Raw genomic sequence first — 12,721 nt, 5'->3', positions numbered from 1 at the left:
TTAATGAAATATGATTGGCAAGCAAACTTGTGGTCCCATTGAGGCATAATTAGGCGTAATTACTGGCTTCCCTTGAAAGCTAATAATTTTAATGGCGTTGATAATACGTGTTTTCTCGAAAATTTCGTGGTTCGAATGTATCTGTTCATGTTTAGTGATTTTTTGAAATTATATTGATATTAAAGAACAATCCCATTGCTCTTAAAAATTAATTTGAAATAGAAGAGTTTTCATCATTTTACCCGAAGCAGTCAGTTTAGAGTGAATAGTCTTGAAATTTATGATAAACAATTTGAAATTTTTTTCAAACTTTTCAATTTTGTTGTTCTTTTCGTCAAATTGTAACTTATTTTCATCAATGAGAAGTCCCAATTTCTTGCGTTTCGAGAGATAACATATCTATTTGTTTTGTTATTGGACAATATCTGTTTTTCTGAACGTTTATTGAGTGGCCAATTTTTGTGTCTCTTTTTCTCTTCTTTCAGAACAATCGCGTAATAACAGATCCCAATGGTTTTCAAATGTGGCCCAAGTAAACTTGTTTATTCTCTCAATATAAACCCTTCAGCTAAATTAGTAGAAGTAACAATTGAATTAAAAAATACAAAATATTCAGATGATAGCTAATTTTTTTAATGGTAGCTATAGTTTGTGTTTTCGCAAATCGTTTTTAATTTTTTGAGTTTCTCTTTAGTTCGTTCCTATGGCTTAGTATAACCAAAGATAGAACCTTTTGGTTTTGTAATAACTGTTTAAGTAATTTATCATGGATTATTTAGTTAAAAGCCAAATGTCGATTAATTTTTAATTTTCGCCTCACTCTTCGTTCTTTTTGTCGACTTGTTACCTAGTCTCACAAAAAAACTTTAAAGGTTTATAGGAAGACTCATAAAAGTTTCATCTGAGTGCATTTTGACGTTGTTACTAGGTGTTTTTAAATTTAGATAATTAGTTTTTGCCGTGAATTTTTTGTATGTGCTAATTTTGTTGTTTTTTCTTTTTTGTCTATTAGTCTCTTTAGTGTCAGATCACGTTGGCGCTGCAATGAGACATGGTATTATGTAATTCAATTAGTAGATAGGTTGTGTAATGATTGTTTTCAACTCAAACATCTATTTTTGTTATCTCATTTGGTTGACAATTTAGTCCAAAATGTAGATGAGCTCGGGTCGGAACATCATGTGCGAACGCACATTAACGAGCCGCCTTGTTTCTTTTATTGTTGTTTCTCAAAAATCTTGGTTAATTACCTTTAATTACTAGTTTCCACATGCCCTTTTATTTTCCCGATTTCTTGTGTTTTAAATCAATATTTTCATGTGTACACTGATTATGATATCTTTGCGTTAAAATAGCACATAAACAACTTCAACAAATACTTCTTAGATTTTGGAAAAAGCAGAAACTATTACATTGATAGCGCGACTTTAGAATGGGAAACAAAGAAAACAACGCCTAATTGAGAATAACGAATAACTGAAAAACTGAAAAAGCAAAGTCTGCCTCCTATAAAAATCAAAAAATTCTTGTACCTAAGATCACTTGCTTCAACGATCAAGCCAATTTTTGATTACGATTGATATGGGGGGATTTCTCAACCAATTTTGATTTAGATACTATTTATGTGATCTTCCTTTAAAAAACCGTACGAAAGCCTAACAATAAAAGTTCAGTTCTTTCAGTTCTTGCTTTTAAGGGTTGGATGGCACAAATTTTGTTTAACTTATAGAGTAACCTAATTCCGATCAAAAGATTGTTTTATAGTACAAATACTGATTGTTTTGAAAGAAGTTAATAATAATATTAGTGGAGGGAGGGCTTCAATTTAAGTTCGAGCGACTTAAAATTCGAACGTTTGGGCATTCACGTGCACCCTGCGGTTCCAGTCTGTAATTTTGAACGCACTTAGCCCACCTTATTTGTTCATATTCAGTCTGAGAAAACCAATTTACGTTCTGCCACAACAACCTGGGGTTGTTTTTTCACTGGCCGTGATTGCTACAACCTATTTTCACATGTTTCAAATGTAATGTGTTTCATACAAGCTTTTTAGGTCAGCACACTCACCTATTGATGCGGAAAGAATGGCGTAGAAAATGAGAGCTGCCAGGAATGCGGCCCACATTGCTGTCTTCGCATCGTGTGCCATCGCAAACTGTGTAGCAGGCAGTTTATATAAACAAAGTAGGCAAAAAAATAAAGTAAAGCTAATTAATGTTGTTTCCTCAAATACTAAATATCTCTATCAAGTTAATAAATCACCATTAGCTCTTACGTGTCTGCAGGTCAACCTGATTCAGGAGGAGTATTTATAACTATTTAACCATTATTTGTAACTGCGGATACAATAGTTAATAAGTATAAAGGTCGCGGGTTATATCGCTTGAAGCATTTTCGGGAAAAAAAGAAAATAATAGCTACATTTCTTCTACAATTATGGTTTAGGTTTTACCTTATAGGTTATTTTATAATCCATACTAATACGATATGAAATAAACAATTTGTGTTAAGTTTGGCTAACGCTCTATTTGACTTTTTGAAAAAATGCGAAGCGATCCGTGTTTGACAGAATACTTATGCACTCGTAAAACTGAGGAAAAGATTAAAACAAAACCTTTTGGGTTGTAAAACAAATCTACACTTCAAGGAGGTGATATTTAGGTAGGAAATGAAGAAACTATCGCCGAAAGTAACTTCAACTAATCTAAAGTCAAACGGTGGTAAATATAATTAATTTAGTTATACCCGCAATACCCTAAGTATACATATATTGCAGCTTATACCAACCGACAAGAATCAAATAATGATTGAACAACCTTCTCAATCGGAAGATTTTTTGCATATGGGAAACTTCAAAAACATTTTTGCAGCTTAATTTTATCCCAAGAATAATCTACGAAGAAACCAGCATTGAAATGAGATGCTAGTCGTAAAATGTGAACATTATCAAATTGGAACAAACTAAAAGTGATATCTATGTCGAATAAATTTTGTAACGGCAATCAAAACCTAATTATGCGTAACAAAAACATTCTGTTCGTGATAAAAAGTTGCAACAGTTTTGAGCCAAAATGGCGAGAAATTCAGTAACAATGGCAAAATATTTTGTTCGAAATAGCACATACAGATAAAAAGGAAGTATGATTTTGGACGCTCTAATCGATCAGAGCCTGTGTGATATTGACAAGCGCATCTGTAGTTCAAAACCGACCGCCTGGAATTGGAAGTGTAATCGCATGAGTGGATGTCTATTCTGCTGTTTCAAAGGAGAGGAAACAAATCAACGCCACCAAATCTATTGTAAATAACAGGTCAACAACAGTTACACACACCGCGTGTTTTCACTACACCACCACTGGAAATTTTTCCACTGCTGGCTACTGTGGTCTTTCCGGACTATGAGGGGTAATTTTTCCCTTCGCTTAGGGAGTATTTTTACAGTAAAAACGGGTAAAAACGGGTAAACGCGAGGAGGGGTATTCCGGTGAAAGGTGAAAAGACTAGCTTTGGTTATGAGGTTGGTTGGTATTTTAATTTAAATACCACATACAGTTTTTATCCGGCGGCTGTCTTAGATAACTCCCCAATGACTTTTGGGTTTTCATGGCTTTAATCAAACAAGGAATGGGTTATTATTCGAAAGGTGAGGGGGCGGCTTACAAAGTTGTCCTTGAGTAAAAACTGACGTTTAAAATCGGGTATTGAACAAATGGAAAAGTTTCGCTTGATTAAAACACTTCACAGATTGAATTGTATTAAATTTAAAGACAATTTTATGGGCCACGAGTATTAGTGGAAGCGGTTAGAGAATAACAAAGAGAGAAAGGCGGAGTGGGAAATAGTGGAAGATATTTAATAGTTGTCAAATAACTTTACCGGAATAATTTTCTTCTCGCCCTCTCCCGATCAAAGCTGAACGAGGTTCTGACTTTTCGAATGTAAATAACAACATTTCTTTCACTTTTGCAACGGACTTCACGCTAGGAGCTTGTTTGCTCCGTTTAACAATCCAAACACAAATCAGACATATTTCTCAAATTTGCCCAGAGCTCTGGAAGTGATTCCCTGTTCAGAATGGGTTTATAAGTAATCAGAGTGATTTACTCAAACCGAATGACAATTTGCAGACCCGTATTCAAACAACTCAAACACAATTCTGTTTTCAAATATACTAACAGCCGTCCCTAAACATTATTTTGTTTAAGTATAAAATTCAAAATTTTTCTGAAATTAACTTGTTATTAAAGAGAACAACAGTCTTCATACAGCTGCTCATTTTTTGATTTGACAACTGTTAATCGTAAATCGATTTCTAGGGCTTTTCACCTAAATTGTATTTGTGTTTTAAAAAACATGTTCACAGTGACGAATTAGCAAACTTTAGAATAGCAAAGTTTACGAGTTTTCGAACTTGTCATTTGAATAACAGCCAAAACGAGACAAAACAATTGTCCGTTATTTCAATACAACAAAGTGATTCGTTATGTAATTTGAAAAATCAATCTCCGATCTTTCCAGTTCAAAAAATAATTTTTTTCAAAAAAGGACAAATCTTAGCTTGGGGACAGAATTAGATTCTGGAATACAAAATAGTCCTTGCGTTCAGACTTTTCTCTTTTAACCGTACGTGAGTTTTAAGAGGTTAATTAATAACAAAAACGTCGGCAAATAATCAATGTATTTAAGTAAAAATTAATTAAGGACGTCAGAGAGAGGAGGAGAGACAGAAGTTATTATTAAACAGAAACGTTGCGAAACATCGACAAAATTGCGAAATATCGGCTTTAAATATATAACAAAGCCGAAGACCACGTGACATCTAGGAAAAGCCTCTACTCTGTCTCTGTCTTCTATTTCATGTTTTTCTGAAACTCTTTAAAATAAAACCATTTCGAGAAGTTTTGTTCGATTTGTCAAGCGGAGTTTATTTTAGATATTAAAACATGTGTGGTTAATTACCTTATTGTGGATTTTGCTCATTTCAAACTATTTATTTTCCTGGAGTGACCATTTTGTAAACGTTAGAGATAAAGACTGCACACAAACAAAACTTAGATTTTAGTTGGAGTTGCTTTCATTAATTTCGCGTTCAATTACCCTGACCTGACTAAATTTCAAATTCTGTTTTGAATCAGAAAAAAAAACAATTGATTTTATCATGGCAGGTTGAAGAGTAAGGTATTTTATACCATTAAAAAGGCTACTTTTAGCCCTCTTTTGTGCGGTTGGCGTGTTGACATGGCCATTTGAATTTGCACGTGTGACAATTGCAAAAAAGGACAATTTTTCTGAAATAGTCAAACATGTGGCTTTAAAATGTCCCCTTTATAAATATTTTCTATTAAAATTATCGAAATTTAATACCTATCATTTAAAACCTATCGTAATTTGAAACCCCAACCCAGCCATCCCCATCCCATTTTGGGTCCTGTCCAATTATAGCCGCCCTCCCCCTCGAAAATATAGTCCCTCATTATAGTAGCAAGGCCATGGTTTGGGGGTGGGGCTATATGTTATATGACCACTAAGCTGGAGGGCGTATGAATTAAATGACTCCACCTTTTTGTAACACCAATTTTGTTGACCCTTGTGTTATTAGAATATCAGTGGGCATTTTACCATTTTCTGTGTTAAATTAAAAGGGGTTAGCGGCATTTATAGTTGCTCCTACTGGTCACCAAGCGAACTTGAGGTAGGAAACTAAAAAAAATGTTATCCATCATCCATGGAAGCTGTGCAAAATGAAACTCAAGCTGCGGAAGGGTACCCTGAGCTCGATTACTGCAATTTCAATTAAAACGATACCGAATATGTTTCGTAGAAAACAAAAAGATTGCTTAAACAGTGCGTACGGAAAATTTTTAAAACTGATTTGATTGCCTATTCTAGAATATATGAAATCTGAGCAGTATAAAATAATAATACAAAAGTATTCACTAATGGTTCAGAATTTTTTGCTCCTTGGATACTACCCCGGACTTGAGTCTTAGAGCATTTAAGCGCAGAACCAACTCATTTCAAGAGTAAGAAAATTATTCAGGTCTGAAACATTGCATAGCCAGAATATTTTACGCTTCTTTATGTGCAGTTTTCTTCATTATGATTATATTGAGGTCATAGAGTTCATACAGACTAAATCTATCCTGTATAGTCCAGACTAACTCATAAACCACAATTACGTCAGCAGAATAATGTCACACATTTGTAGTTTATAAATGTTAATTACTATAGTACTATATACAGTATTTATGAATAAGATAGTTTTTAAGCAATTACCACAAAGGCGATTTAGCTTAGTGGTCACGACTTGCTACGCAAATTAATATTACAAGTACCCAAGCGGAAGTTCGAATCGCATATAACGCAAACCTTGTTGGCCGGAATTAAGCTGAGCATATTTAATTTTATGCGGTAATTTTTACACAAAAAATGAATACTATCCAGTGTAAATTGGGACATGAAAAGAGTACTGGCCATCATAAAAAAAGAATTTCTCTAGACTGATTCCGCGTTGATTTGCTCTGCCACCAACCTCCTGGATGTTTAAGTTCAGATTTTTTATCACGCATAACACCGAGTAGTCAGTTAGACAACAAATCAATATACTAAACTGAAATTCAACTAAAAACTACCTACTTTTTCTTAAACCACTAATGGATGTTAAAAGGTTCTTATAATGCAAATAAAGTTGCTGTTTCCATTTAATTGGTATATTTTAGAATATTTCAGATCATAATCATGCTGTATTTGTTTTCTATTTTTTTCAAAATTTGAAATATTTGAAATATTTTGAAATATTCCAAAATCTACCAATTAAATGGAAACAGCAACTTTATTTGCATTATAAGAACCTTTTAACATCCATTAGTGGTTTAAAAAAAATAGGTAGTTTTTAGTTGAGTTTCAGTTGAGTATATTGATTTGTTGTCTAACTGACTACCTGGTGTTATGCGTGATAAAAAATTTGAACTTAAACATCCAGGAACTTAAAAATCTGAACTTGAACTCCTGGATGTTTAAGTTCAGATTTTTTATCACGCATAACACCGGGTAGTCAGTTCGACAACAAATCAATATACTAAACTGAAATTCAACTAAAAACTCCCTTTTTTTTCTTAAACCACTAATGGATGTTAAAAGGTTCTTATAATGCAAATAAAGTTGCTGTTTCCATTTAATTGGTATATTTTGGAATATTTCAGATCATAATCATGCTGTATTTGTTTTCTATTTTTTTCAAAATTTGAAATATCTGAAATATTTTGAAATATTCCAAAATCTACCAATTAAACGGAAACAGCAACTTTATTTGCATTATAAGAAACTTTTAACATCCATTAGTGGTTTAAGAAAAAATAGGTAGTTTTTAGTTGAGTTTCAGTTGAGTATATTGATTTGTTGTCTAACTGACTACCTGGTGTTATGCGTGATAAAAAATCTGAACTTAAACATCCAGGAACTTAAAAATCTGAACTTGAACTCCTGGATGTTTAAGTTCAGATTTTTTATCACGCATAACACCGGGTAGTCAGTTAGAAAACAAATCAATATACTAAACTGAAATTCAACTAAAAACTACCTATTTTTTCTTAAACCACTAATGGATGTTAAAAGTTTCTTATAATGCAAATAAAGTTGCTGTTTCCATTTAATTGGTAGATTTTGGAATATTTCAGATCATAATCATGCTGTATTTGTTTTCTATTTTTTTCAAAATTTGAAATATTTGAAATATTTTGAAATATTCCAAAATCTACCAATTAAATGGAAACAGCAATTTTATTTGCATTATAAGAACCTCTTAACATCCATTAGTGGTTTAAGAAAAAATAGGTAGTTTTTAGTTGAGTTTCAGTTGAGTATATTGATTTGTTGTCTAACTGACTACCTGGTGTTATGCGTGATAAAAAATCTGAACTTAAACATCCAGGAACTTAAAAATCTGAACTTGAACTCCTGGATGTTTAAGTTCAGATTTTTTATCACGCATAACACCGGGTAGTCAGTTAGAAAACAAATCAATATACTAAACTGAAATTCAACTAAAAACTACCTATTTTTTCTTAAACCACTAATGGATGTTAAAAGTTTCTTATAATGCAAATAAAGTTGCTGTTTCCATTTAATTGGTAGATTTTGGAATATTTCAGATCATAATCAGGCTGTATTTGTTTTCTATTTTTTTCAAAATTTGAAATATTTGAAATATTTTGAAATATTCCAAAATCTACCAATTAAATGGAAACAGCAATTTTATTTGCATTATAAGAACCTCTTAACATCCATTAGTGGTTTAAGAAAAAATAGGTAGTTTTTAGTTGAGTTTCAGTTGAGTATATTGATTTGTTATCTAACTGACTACCTGGTGTTATGCTTGATAAAAAATCTGAACTTAAACATCCAGGAACTTAAAAATCTGAACTTAAAAATCTGAACTTAAACTTAAAAATCTGAACTTGAACTCCTGGATGTTTAAGTTCAGATTTTTTATCACGCATAACACCGGGTAGTCAGTTAGACAACAAATCAATATACTAAACTGAAATTCAACTAAAAACTACCTATTTTTTCTTAAACCACTAATGGATGTTAAAAGGTTCTTATAATGCAAATAAAGTTGCTGTTTCCATTTAATTGGTAGATTTTGGAATATTTCAGATCATAATCAGGCTGTATTTGTTTTCTATTTTTTTTCAAAACTTGAAATATTTGAAATATTTTGAAATATTCCAAAATCTACCAATTAAATGGAAACAGCAACTTTATTTGCATTATAAGAACCTCTTAACATCCATTAGTGGTTTAAGAAAAAATAGGTAGTTTTTAGTTGAGTTTCAGTTGAGTATATTGATTTGTTGTCTAACTGACTACCTGGTGTTATGCGTGATAAAAAATCTGAACTTAAACATCCAGGAGTTCAAGTTCAGATTTTTAAGTTTAAGTTCAGATTTTTAAGTTCCTGGATGTTTAAGTTCAGATTTCTTATCACGCATAACACCGGGTAGTCAGTTAGACAACAAATCAATATACTAAACTGAAATTCAACTGAAAACTACCTATTTTTTCTTAAACCACTAATGGATGTTAAAAGGTTCTTATAATGCAAATAAAGTTGCTGTTTCCATTTAATTGGTAGATTTTGGAATATTTCAGATCATAATCAGGCTGTATTTGTTTTCTATTTTTTTTCAAAATTTGAAATATTTGAAATATTTTGAAATATTCCAAAATCTACCAATTAAATGGAAACAGCAACTTTATTTGCATTATAGGAACCTCTTAACATCCATTAGTGGTTTAAGAAAAAATAGGTAGTTTTTAGTTGAGTTTCAGTTGAGTATATTGATTTGTTGTCTAACTGACTACCTGGTGTTATGCGTGATAAAAAATCTGAACTTAAACATCCAGGAACTTAAAAATCTGAACTTAAACTTAAAAATCTGAACTTGAACTCCTGGATGTTTAAGTTCAGATTTTTTATCACGCATAACACCGGGTAGTCAGTTAGACAACAAATCAATATACTAAACTGAAATTCAACTAAAAACTACCTATTTTTTCTTAAACCACCAATGGATGTTAAAAGGTTCCTATAATGCAAATAAAGTTGCTGTTTCCATTTAATTAGTAGATTTTGGAATATTTCAGATCATAATCAGGCTATATTTGTTTTCTTTTTTTTCAAAATTCTGCAAGCGTTGTTCGAAAATGAAATCAACAGAAAAAATAAAGATTAAATTTGTCTAGTGTGTGGGAGGTGTATTAGCTGGTAATGATTATACTTTGAGGTAAAATGACGAAAAACCAAGAGTTGGAAAAAATGGAAACTTAAAAACATTTTGTTAGACTAATTGATTCCAAGTTCACAAAAGATGAGAAACAAAACTGCATGTATCTAGAACGGGCTGCAGAAAAGTTTTTGTAATGCGGGCAGATTGAACAAAAACAAAAATTTTTGACACTCAACGGGAAAATTTAAAAAAAATTATATTCATTTTTTTAACTGTTAGCTTCTACAAATTCGATTTTGAGAAGATCTGCGTTTATTGTGCATTTTTTGCTTTCATTCGTAAAGACTTCGAAAATGATAGTTAGGAGAAACTACCAGATGACTCTGATAGCCATTACTGGAAATTTTGATATTTTTTGTTAAATTTAATGTACACAAGAGTTCTTAGAACAGTTTTGGAAAAACTTGGTCCTTAGATTTTTCTTAGCTTGGCAGCGGTGATAACCCCTTTTTTTCAAGGTTAGAAAAAAATCTTCACTGTTGTGAAGTAATACACCAAAGGCCCAAAAATCTATAATTATCGTCATATGAACTCTTATCCACAATTTGATTCAGGTACCACCTTCTTTTCCACCAAAACGCGCGATAACATTTAAATTTCTAGGAAAAAAAGTGACGACCAAATTTGAGCTGGTTGTTAGCAAGCTTGTATAAATTGGCAGGATAATAATCGGGCGCAACGGTGCTCAAAGTGCACACCAAGCTGAGGTACCAAACCAAAATTACCTCCGATCAGGATCAAGTGAGCGAACACCTGTTCATTCTGTGATCAAAGATGCATGGTTTTGAGCGCTCGTAGGAACGCAAGATAGTCTGATCAAAGGCTGAATTCGAGCCCAATTGAGTCTGATTAGAGGCAGATTCGAGTTTATTTTGTTATAACCAGGGAGGTATTTGGAGTGCACTTGAGTCTTCTCATAGACGGCTTACCTTTGACTGGAATCTGATCAACTGAAAGATTAAATTGAAAGATGTTTTTGAGCCCACGTGGGTCTGATCAGAGATCAAACTAAAATTATTTTCAATGGAAAAAAGTTTTGTCCCGCTTTTTGTTAAGAGTCAAAAACCAAACAGAACAGATTTGGTCTGATCAGACACTCCATTAGAGTCTAGGCTCCGAAAGAAACCAAGAGGCTGGGCAGCTAAAAGAGCCAGTCCTCTTTAAAATTAGGTATAAACAATTCTTGAAAAAGGAATGTTTATGAATTTCTTCCAACTGGCAGCACTTGTGAAAGAGTCTCACAAAAACGACAATTAAAAAGTGCAAAGTTTTAAAGTTTGGAGTTTTTTTAGTAAAAGCTGTTCCAAATCATTTACCAATGTTTTTCCGCATATTTTTCGGCAAAAACGTTTATTATCGGTTTTTTTAAATAATAAATACATTAACTGGAAAAAAAAAGACTCATCCCTGGTTGGCGTTTTTCTGATCAGACCAATCCGAGCACAAGTGGATGCTAACCAGTTACCCTTTCGAGCGCAGGATAGTCAGATCACAGAACATTTTTGTGGTACGGTTGTACCATATTAAGTTCATATTCTGTTTTTCAAGTATAGTATCACTTTAAGTTTGTCCTTGTCTGACTTAAAGTCATAGTTCACATATGTTAAGTTTGCCGCCGACTAATAAGTCAAATTTTCAGTTTCATCAATTAATTCAGTTGCTCTTAATCTACTCTGTTTTCCAATAAGAAGAATCCTACCGGATTTGAGGAGATTTTCCACGTCAGATAAAATACGGTTGCAATCGTAGCCCAATTGCTAAGCAAAACTAAAAGTGGTGATCCCACAAATTTGTAACAACTTGGATTCGCAACTCGAATCCCACTCTACAATTTCTAAGCGGATTTGTGGCTCCTATACGTACCTCCACAGACAGAGGTATCATATGGCGCAGTCAGCAGTCAAAGGACGTGCACTTCTTGGAATCGAACCGGGGAAACCGACACTAGAACCACCTTTGAGGTGGGAGCGATGGCAGATAAGGTTGAAGTTGGCTGTCCTAGCGAAAGAAGGCATCTCGATCGATACCCTACGCAAGGACCCCAGGGACAAGGTCACACTACCTCCTGAACCTATATCCGAAGATAATGTCGAAAATAGCAGATCCCAGAGTGAAAGAGATCGAAAAACTCGAAACGAGCAACTTAAGAACGCATGGCAAAATCGTTGTCAAAAGATAGAACTCGTAGGTATACTATGTGGTGACAAACCCTGGAAGTATTGCGACAACAAAGCTGTTTCTCTGACACACCTCAGTCTTGGTATGGAGGGTAGACGAATATTTGGTTCTCAAGAGCCGACTATCCAGATCGTTCGTGAAACAACAAAGGACCTGTGGGAAAGTCTTGAGCAGGTGTTTACCAAACAGCGAAAAATCATCTTTGACCGTTATACCTTCCTCACCAGGAAACAATTGAAGGGAGAACCTGTGGAAAAGTTCTACGGTTGCCTTCGGGAACTGTCTTTGAATTGCGATTTAGGAAGCCATGAAGAATCAATAATTCGTGACGTTTTCATAGCAAGCAAGATGATGGCGAAACCCAAAGGGAATTGCTAAAGGAAACGAGAACAGCAAAAAAAGGCACTAGAAGTTACCATGAACATTGAAATGGGCATTCAAAACCAGTCAAAAATATCTGGGACCTCTGCTCAGTTAACTACGAACGAGATTACAAGTGCATCAGTGAACAACGTACAAGGATCTTGGAATAGATCACGTCCATCAACTAGTCAATTCGCAAAGCCTATAATTTGTCCAAACTGTGGTTATGGATGGTCAACTACACATCGTCAAAATTGCCCTGCCTGTGGGAAGAATTGTAAAAATTGTGTTATTGCTAATCATTTCGCGAAAGTTTGTCGAAAACCTGAACATCCATACAAACCGAAACCCCGAGTAAACAATGTAGATGATTCTATCTCCCAGGTGGC

The sequence above is a fragment of the Convolutriloba macropyga genome, chromosome 1, assembly GCF_964194025.1.
Source record: "Convolutriloba macropyga chromosome 1, txConMacr16.3, whole genome shotgun sequence".
Lineage (NCBI taxonomy): Eukaryota > Metazoa > Xenacoelomorpha > Acoela > Convolutidae > Convolutriloba > Convolutriloba macropyga.
This window is presented reverse-complemented; position numbering follows the sequence as displayed.